Source organism: Carassius auratus, unplaced genomic scaffold (genome assembly GCF_003368295.1).
Source record: "Carassius auratus strain Wakin unplaced genomic scaffold, ASM336829v1 scaf_tig00214259, whole genome shotgun sequence".
NCBI lineage: Eukaryota > Metazoa > Chordata > Actinopteri > Cypriniformes > Cyprinidae > Carassius > Carassius auratus.
The window spans coordinates 1,557,814-1,568,491 of record NW_020527582.1 but is presented as its reverse complement, the minus strand read 5'-3'; positions in this window follow the sequence as shown (position 1 = coordinate 1,568,491).

Below are 10,678 nucleotides of genomic sequence, written 5' to 3'. Positions count from 1 at the left end.
GCTGGTCAAGCAGAAATGAGCCCCACATCAATTTCCATTTGTATTTATCCAGCCCATGACCCTGGTCTTTTCACAATGCTGCAGGAGCCACAAATTACACCCATCATAACTCGCAGTCTGACTGCCCGGCGCTCCCGCTATCAGAAAATTAACATGCTTATGTATCAGCCAGGGGTTCAGAGTGTCACGGCACAATTATGCAGTCATGCTACCTGCCTGGCTGACTGACTAGGGCCTGGGGCTTGGCACATGACACACACACACACACACACATTCCTCACTAGAGGAATCCTGGAGGGCTGTAGTGTCTATCAGAGAGCTAGTTAAGATAACTTTGGTTCAGATGGCTGTGCAACACTATCAAACATCACAGGAAGCTGCAGAGTGCTTGCAGCAATGCTCATGTAACAGCAAACATTCACGCGTGCTTATCGCATTATTGCATTGGGAGGGGTTGTGGGCATCAAAGAGAGAGAGAGAGAAACAGGAAGAAACAAAAGTGATACTAAACAATCAATCTGTGATAACTGACAGTATGTTATACTGGCTTTCAAATATTCACCAATAAAGCTGGATTGAGATGCAAAAAGATTCAAATTCTGTGATCAGCTTACTTTCCGGCCCCCCATTATCCCCCACCCGAAAGAGGAGAAAAAAAAAACACACACAGAGAAAGCTTCCATGCTTGGTACCCCGGTGTGCTCCGAATGTCATGCCATTAGAGGCTGTGAAATGAGGTGCCACTCATGAGTGATTATGCTGCTGGGAGAGGAGAACATATAGACCCTCACTGGAGCAACTACTGCCTAAGCCTCACATAAAGCCCCTCTGATAAAGGGACACACACTCGCTCGCACTCACACATCTTCATCTCATGCTGATAATGTAGGAAGAACGCTTTCTCTCTGAAAACTTCCCTCTAATCCCTTTCAGGGCAGCTTTAAGTTTAATGGAAAAGTTAAAGCGTGTGTGTATGTGCATATGTGAGGAAAACTGAGGTGAGAGTGATAAAATGTAAAGGGAAAAAAAACTGGAAATATGGAAGATGGATTTTATTGCTAAAGGAAATATGAGTGACCGCAGTGAAGAAATTTTGGGAAATTGTTTGAGGTCACGGTTTGTAACAAATAGATATGTGTGAGTTCTAAAGCGTTCAATAAAAAAATGTGGTGCTAAAATAAAGTGCAATTTCTAGAAGTCCTGTTTTCAAAGAAAATAATTCTCGGGTTTGTAGTCTACATTTATTATTCAAATAACAATTGAAATTGTAAATAAAATTAACAGTATGAAAAGTTATTCATTTGAATAATTAAATAGAATATCATATCTCAAACCTAAAAACAATATATCGTTTAATATATTAGATTATAATGTAATAATAAAATAGTAGCTTTCTAAGATTTATTTCAGCTTACAAATGTGAACCTGGAAAACTGAAAATATTTTTTATTAAAACGAAATAATAATATTAATAGTTATTATTGTTGTATAGTAATAATTATTGTAGTAATTATTGTTGTTATTACTAAGTTATTATTAAAATAATATTTTTTTTTTCAACTAGGCATCTATAATTTTATTATTATTACTGTTTTTTTAGGTTTATTAACTTTCTTAAGCTTCTTACAGTAATCAGCATGAAGATGAATAATGTGTTTTCATGTGTGTGTGTGTGTAAACATATTGCTTTTTGCTCTGTCAGACTGAATTCACTGTTATGTTGGCAGACACTGTACATTAAGCACTGATGATAATAAAAAGCCGGAGTTTTTCACAGATCTGTGGACTGAGAGGGGTGAATTTATTTATTTTAATGTCTTTTCAGAAAAGATAAATAAGCATTAGATGTAGAGAGACATGACTGTGTTCATTTATACTTCTGTGAAATCGTCTGATCTATACAGTATATATATATTTTTTATTCTGTAATATGTGACATTTATTTTTAAACTTGTCACTTGGAAAGAAAATATGATAATGAGAATCTAGAATCTAAAATCACATTTAAAGTAAAATTACATTAACATGTATATAGTTCTGAACTTAAAAACTGATTTGAACAGATCACTTGCTTTGCAAAATTTTGCCTGGCTAGTTAAACAAAAAAAGTTAAACAGCCTCACTGCAGTCAAAATGTCATCAAGCCACGCTGTTTAGCGGGTTGTGATGAAAAGAGCGTAAATCTCATTCCGGTCTTATCTTTCACTCACCACTCGCACTGGAAACACTGAGTCTGCTGCCCGGCACAAACGGAGCTTTTTGTCTCCTTTTATCCCCGCAGAGGGAATACGCACAACCCTCACACTCTATTGGGTATTGCAGTGTTGTGCAAAACATTGTAATGTTTCAGCACAATAACATATTGCAAGCTGCCATTGTCCATACAATCTGCGAGATCCGCTTGCCCGCATTGTGCTTATTACTCGGATCGTGAGGTATGAACTTGGCATGACTTACAACGTAATTTGCAGTCTACGCCGTACCATGCACATCTCCTCACTCCCCTCTGCTCTGGCTCCCCTGACAGAGTCAATAGGGGGCATCCCTCATCTGTCCAAAAGACAAACAGTAGAATACTAATTAGATCTATATTTGTCACCACTGCTAGCACTTGCCCACACACTCACAGAGCTTTCTTTGTCCTCTGAGGTTGTAACTAGTTGTGGTCTAGTCTGCTCACCCAAACTGCAGACCCCCTTGAAGTCCACATACCCTTTACGTCGGCTTGTGTGTGTGCGGGGACATTCTCCACCAGCTTCAGAGAGAAGGAGCAGACCCTCTGCTGACTGCCTAACCCAGAGGGGAGGCAGCGGCGCTTGCTGAGTGCAGCTCTGCTCAATCTGGGGGCCAGATGGCTGCAGGCTTTGGGCAGGTAGTGGAGGCAGCGAGTCTGTGAGTCGAGTAGTCAGGCAGAGCAGATTCCCCCAGCACATCTTAATACCCTCTTGTGCCACGGCCATGGGCAAAGGCCACAGACAGGCCAGCGGCCCCCTAACTGAGTCTCCAATCACTATGTTTGTCTCTCAGTGTAAGTCCGGCCCACTGTTTCTGTTACTTTTTCTTCTTTTTCCCTCTCCTGAAAGAAAAAGTAAGATAAAACTCACTAACTTACATCCGTCTATATTCAGCCAAATAGTTTATTTTTGCATTAACATCTACTGTAAAGTATAAAAATTTAATGTTTAGTTATGTTGCTTGGGTTTCTATGTAATTAATTGTAATTTACTAGCAATTTTTGAGTAAAAAGGGTTTATACACTACAGCTTCTTTTTTTTCAGTATGACCACATTATTCACAAAAATACAGAATCAATGAATGAATAAAATAAATAAAATATTTGAACCCTGGAAAACAGCTGATATTCAATACAGGGCAACAGTTTATGATTACTTTTATTTATTACATTAATAGTCATTAGACATTTTATGTTTAGTAATTAATTAGGTAGATGCATTCACATAGTCAGAAAGTAAAAATAATTTATTATGTTTGTTAATAACTTCAAAATGATTAATGACTGATATATTATATTATATTATATTATATTATATTATATTATATTATATTATAAATGAATGCAATACTAGGCATGTTATATCATATCAGAGTGCTTATCACGTTTGACTTATTCTGAATAAAATATATTTTTAATCAACTGTCTTAAACATAAATAAGAGTAAATCAAATAAACCAATACAATAAATGAAAACCAATTTTATCCTAAAGAAATGTAAAAATACAAAATTAAATACAAATAAGAGTAAGACTGTAAGACCAAATTAAATACAAATAAGTGTTAGACTATAAGCAAAACAACTGAAAGCTAAACTTAGTGGAATGCTGTAAAAGCAAATGTGGTACAAGCATTATTGCTCCCAAAGGCACGATTTACATGAAAGCAAATGGATGTGTCATGGGTCCTAATAGAATATTTTGCCTTTGGCTGGGCTTGTGTATCCATGTGCATGTTTATATGCGGGTGCTTCCCTGTACCACCTGGGCTTTAATCGGTATGACTGGCAGGGAGACTCCGGCAGGATGTGCTCAGCGAGGTGAGACTGGCGCCACCCTTCCGTGCGCTCCACGCTCTCTTGCCTCCTTCTCCCTGCTCTCCCTCCTCGTATTATATAAAGAGTGGCAGCAGGCAGAGTGACAGACTGCCCCCAGAGATGACACCTGTCACAGAGGGGAGCGCTGCTAATCTACAAGCCTCATTTTGTTTGAACTCTCTGTCACCTCACTGTCAAATCCTCATCTTCTCAGTCACTGCCAGCGTCCCTCCCCTCTGCCTCTCTATATTGCTCCAGCAACCATTCCTCCCCCACAGACGACACCCCCAAGCTTCATCGCCCATGCTACCGGCACTCTGACCAACATCGCCCTGTGTAGACGCACCCGCCCATCCGCCTGCCCGCCCGTCCACCACACACACACACACACCAATCAATCCTCCCCGAATCATAAATGCACACACACTTGTGTATTACATGCATCAGGATGGATTTCTATTTTAGTTGACGTTTTTCTGCACATGCCTGGTTCGTGTTGATGGGGTCAGGATTGTCTTGTCATTCACAATAAGCAAGCATCAATGCACAGAATACTAATTTACCAGCCATATCCATTTTAAATACCAACAGATTTACTACTAGTATTTTTCTATCCCAAAACTGATCGCTTTCAGCATGACCTAAAAATATTAATGATTAGAAACCAGAACTAGCAACAATCATCCCAATGCACTCACATTAAAAAAGCTGAAGTGCTGTGCATACTGCAAGATAAAGCCTATTCATGGCGGGCAAAGCTAGTGTGCAATCGTGTTAAATAGTGTGAATGACCGTGCTCTGAGGCCGAAGTCTCAGTGGAACAACCCTCTCCACCCCCTGCTCAAATATCTGTTTTGTCCCTTTTGCGTCCAGCCTGTATTATAATTATAATGTAATTCATTATGTCTCCGCAGCACATGGCACAAAGGGGGGAGTGCTCCCCCAAAGTCCCTCCTTGCTGTTCAGGCTGACCCAACACGTCCTACCTCACCCTACAGCTCCTACTTCCCAGGCATAAATGCAGCCTCACACCCCCAACTGAATCATGGGTCCCTCCTCGTGTTGATTAAGATATCAACACCCTGGATGACAGCTGTGTGCAGATCCATCTCGCAAGGCACACTTTGAGGTCCAGGCGACCGGTAGGTGCACCGTGGATTGCCTCGGATCTGTTAATAAATAAATATCAGAGTCAAAGCAACTGCAAACCACTGGAGAACAAATAGGAATAATCAAATAAAGAAAGAATTGTAAACAAACAAACAAAAAACATTTTGGGAAGGTGCTACTTTTGGAATTAGCGCAAAGTAAAATTACAAAATGTGAATGGATTCTGTATTGGCAGGATTTAATCACCGCGAACATTGTCTGTAGCACACACACACACACACACATGAAAAAAGAAGAAGAAAAAACACATATCATACTAAGGTCCAGTTTGGGCTCCAGTCAACGTATTCAAAAGCCCTCCATTAAGAGGAATTATCTTTTCGAGACACATGATTGTGTCCCAAAATTACTTTCTTTTGGAATGTGTTGGGCTTAATTAAATCCTTTAGCTGAACAGGATGCTGCATTCTCGACAATGGTGAGGCCGTTCCCTATTGAACATAATGGTTCTGAGGTTAAATTGAAGGTTGTGTGAATTCTGAAGAGAACGGCTTTTGCTGTACCCGGGAGGGTGCATTCATATTCAGATGGTTGAAGATGGACATGGACCCTGCCTAAAGTACACGTATGTTGTGACATTAAAAATCATTCGACGAATGAAATAATATTCGTCACGGAGTCTAGCACGCTGCGTTTATTTAAGCTATCTGTTTACTTACAAACATATGATGGAAAAATTACTTGCACATATAATGTTCAGATGAGCAACAAATCAAGTCTTTTCGAAACGTAATCAGGCTCGCGCATCTCTCACACACGCAGAAATTGAAATAAGCCATTATATAGGAGCACAACCTGCCGTAGCACTATTAAAGCAAAAATCAGTATGGGGCGTATAACACGTAACAACATGCCTTAGCAGCATAATAAGTCTGTTTAAGATGGGAGCAGTGACTTATGGGAGAGTCAGAGACCATGCACGCTCTCTCCTGCAATGGGACGCCCAACATCAATCCACCATTGCACCTTCCCAATTAACACCTCGCCTGGCAATCGCTGGTAGGGCATGAGGCTGACTCCCCTGGCACCCGCTACCTGTCTCAGCTCCTCTCAACACGTGCCCACCTTCAATATGGAATTAACAGTGCAACTCACCCCTCTCGGACCCAGCGTGCCTCAGATTAAGCCTGTGTGGGTCTGAGATATGCCAGCCCTTCTGAATGAAGGTTCCTGGGGGTTAAGATTCCGAGTGCAACGGGGGCCAGTGCCAGCTATTGTGCCGCCATTCTTTTAATAATAATTAAACTCCTGTATGAATAAGTTCTTAACTAGAACCCCCCCATCCTAATTCCACTTCCAATGAACACCTGATAAGAGAATCATTTTTATGGCCACCTGGGTCCTTGAGCATATCACACTTGATAAGACCTTAATAAATCTAATAAATTGTTGGGGCTTAGCAAGGGGCCTTTGTGCGACAGAAGAAGTGCTTTTGCCTCTCGCTTCAATTGAAAAAGGTGCATTTCCATAAACACAAAGATGGGGCATTTTATCAACAAGGATCCATGATGGAATCCATATTTGTATCAAAAGCTGTTAAGATGTTATTAATTATTACTAAACAGGCCATTGTCACCGGCAGATAGACTTTTTTTTTTTTTTTGTAGACTTCTTCCCTTTATCAGGCGAATGAGATTTAGGTGAGAATTCACAACAGCACCTCAGAGAACATATCTGTAAACTGTAATTATTTATTATGTTCAATAATGTTTACAGAAAGAAATAAGAACTATTTATTTTTATGAACATTGTGTAATTTGCTTAGCAATTTTACCTAAATAAAATATATCTGTCCATCAACTATGTGAAATGTCTAAGGTTAAAAGAAAGTGATCCTTTCAGTTATTTCCTGCTTTATGGTTTTGTCATATATTTTACATGGTTTTGACAATATACTTTAATTATTTGATTTGATTTTTTAAACAAAACTGATTCGTTGTTTATTTTATTTTTAAGATAATGACAAATTACTTAATAATAATAATAATAATAATAATAAATGAAGAAAAAAACATACAACCAACATAACCATAGTGTTTTCATTTTCTTTTTTAATTTAAGGCCCATAAAAATGTGCAAATGTATTTTATTTTAGAAATGATCAAAGTGGCATACAGGTCTTTTTTTGATGAATTGCATTTTATTGTAAATTTAAATAATTGAATAGGTCTATACAAATAATAATAATAATGATAATAGCATAATATGACCCAAAAATCAACTGCTTTTTGATATCACCCTAATTCTTGTAAATTGAATCAAATGCTCACTGCACCAGACAGTGCTCCCTGTAACCTTTATGAGTGCACTGTATGACGCCTATTAAGCATCTCAGTGATCATTTGACACCAAAAATCCTCGAGTATTTAATAAATCACAACTTCAAACATTTTATTATAGAAAAAATACAACTCTCTTGATCCTGCAGGAAATTAATTCACTTACGTGTTGTATACTTGCATTAAAACATGTAATTATTTCCCCATTCTCATAAAATGGAGACTCATTCCTGATATAGTGTTTAATAAAATCGCACTTATTAAAATGGTAATTTTTAATCTAATGTTTAACTGCAAAACCTGCACATATTGTAGATGGTATTATGATTGTATTATCTTTTACTTTGGGTTTGACATCATTAATCTAGCTACTTTTCAGAGATATTATGAAGTGAGGATCTGACACACGCGGTTCCCTGCTGGAAGACACCATCGCTAAATTCAATTTCTAACCACACTAAATAGGCAGGTGAACAGCGGTCAATTACAATCTGTGATCATCTGCATTCATAATTCATTTCAGCCACGTTATAACAGTTTTTCAATTCAGTGCTTTTATGAGTTGCAGCAGCAATTAGACAAAGCCACTGATATAAACTCAATCACTGCAGCTTGACAACTGACGGCTTCAATTAGATGAATATCTGCGCGTCAGTCATACAAGTTGCATCGGCTTACTATTTGTAATTATTTGATCAGCTAGTATCAATGGAAATAATTGAAATGTATGTTCAGAGAAATAAATAAATAAACAGCAGTTTACAGTGATATGAACTAGAAATACTCATGTATTTTAATCTGACAGTCAAATAAATAAAGAGAAAAAGAAAAAGAAACTCAAGGCTAAATTGATAATAAAATTATGTTAATGTATTAACTATACAGTCAAATGAATCAAGGAGAGATTTAATTATACCAACTTTTCCAGCCAAGCTGGTGAGAGAACATTACAAAACTGTAACAGAATAGGTGAATTTTATGAAAACAAAATAACAAAACTAAATAAATCTGAAGAGAACAGCATGCAAAATCCTTTGACATGGTCCGTAAGGCTCTTGAAGCACAGGTCATATGGCATGAGAACTAAGTGTCCCTTTACCCTTGTGGAATAACAATAAAGTGTACAGTGGCCATGTTTCTGCTGGTTAAATCGGCTGCACCCACACTGCGCACTGTTCAGGCTTGACTGACAGGAACACATAGTGAGCTATTAGCTGATTAGAAGTACACGCTAATCCCACATTTGTCAGTTTCCAGCTGATGTCTGTTTATGGAACAATGAGGCCCAACTCTCCCCTTCTTTGCTAAAAACAAGTGGACTGCAGTCCCACACACCTGTAACACGAGCGAACACAAGCCACATGCTGGCATACGCTCTCACACACCACACGACACACACATCCAATAAAGCCATCATGTACTTGTTAGAGGATGGGTTTGGCACAGCGTGACAGCCTTTATACATGACTGTCTATTAAATACTCCCACAAACGGTAACGGACGATCTTTGAGGGCTGCGCTAAAGACCTCCCATGCATCTCTGCTTATAAGATGTTTTTGTTGTTCTATTCATATAAGAAATGTTATATATATATATATATATATATATATATATATATATATATATATATATATATATGTATGTATATATGTATGTATGTATGAGGTAAAATGCCCTTGACCTAGCAGTTGTTGGTTATAAGGAAATTTTTTAGATATGTGTTTAGGTTCCACTTAGTCCCTTCTTATTTATGAATATGACAAACGTGATAGATGACCCTGTCATCTATGTTGACACTTTGTTTATTCTTGTACTGAGATGAGCACTGGCCTTGAATGCTTTCACCCCTGTATATTCTTTTTAAAGATGAATTGCAAGGAAGGAAATTATGGTGTTGCTTTCCTTTGTGAGGAGATGCTTTTTGCACGAAACCACAAAGCGTTCGGATTGAATCTCGCCTTAATTCTGTATCTTTGATTCTGGACCTCTAAGTTATAAATAATGCATTAAAGGATTTACAATGTGCATTAGGAGGCCCATCACTGAACTGCCAGAAACAGCGAGACCCAAAAAAAAAAAAAATCTGATCTACTTTGTAGTTAAAGTTCTAATATATTCCAACATATAATAAGGTTTAAGTTTACTTAAGATTATTTGCTGTAGTATTTTTTCCCCCTTCCTTTCTTTTTCAGTATACGATGGCTTATTATTTTTGCAGAGAGGTGTTTCAGGCCTACTGGGACCACTTAAAAGTTTATGCAGAGCACTAGCCAAGTAACACAGAAAAAGCCTTGAAGTATACATGCATAGTGCCTTTTCTCTGAGCCTCTCAGGCCTGGCCAGGGGGAGTGTTGTTGGTTTATGAGAGGGAAAATAGCCCAAGCTTCTGCAAAAGTGAAACAGGATTAAGGCCTTTGTGACACACACAATGGTTAGGGGAATTAGCAATAGTTGTAGGCACTTAGAGGGGCTCTCACACTGAAGCTTATCCCAGATTTTGCACAATAATCATTTGAATATCAACAGTGTTTTGCAACTACAGCGCTAATGTATAAACTTCTCTCTTTTGCGTTAGTCCAAATCCCCCAGCTGATGAAGCCGTTGCAAACTCTAGGCCGAGTACTTAAAACATCTGAAAAATCAATGTTTTTGTAACTTCATTTTATTTTATGCACATCTGAAAGCAAAAAGAAGCTGTTGCATGCATGTTTGTTCTATTTTACAGCTCACGGTTGATTTTTTTTTATTCTTTGCATTTTTTACGTGCACATTTAAAACTAATTATAAACTTTGTGCAGGTTCTTCGTACTGTTCCAAATTTTTTTTGTTTTGTTTTGTTTAGTTTTTTTGGCTTACAGATAATAAATCATTAGGTTGGTGTGTGGAAAGTAGCAGTGGGACATAGTGTGGAGTCTGTTGGCATCTGCTTATCTGCCTCATTAGACTGTCTTTTACGGGGGCTGGGAGGGAGGCAGCCACTGCTGTTAGCAGGGAGCTCACAGAGGGGAGTAATCCTGCACTGCTACCTCACTACAATCACACTGCCATGCCTGGAGGAGTGTGATGGTTTCAGATTTTTTTTTCTGAGAAAGAGAGAGAGAAGTTGGAGAGACAGATAGAGAGTGAGAAAGGGAGCGCGCGCGCGAGAGAGAGAAAAAAGTATTGTCTATATCACAAAA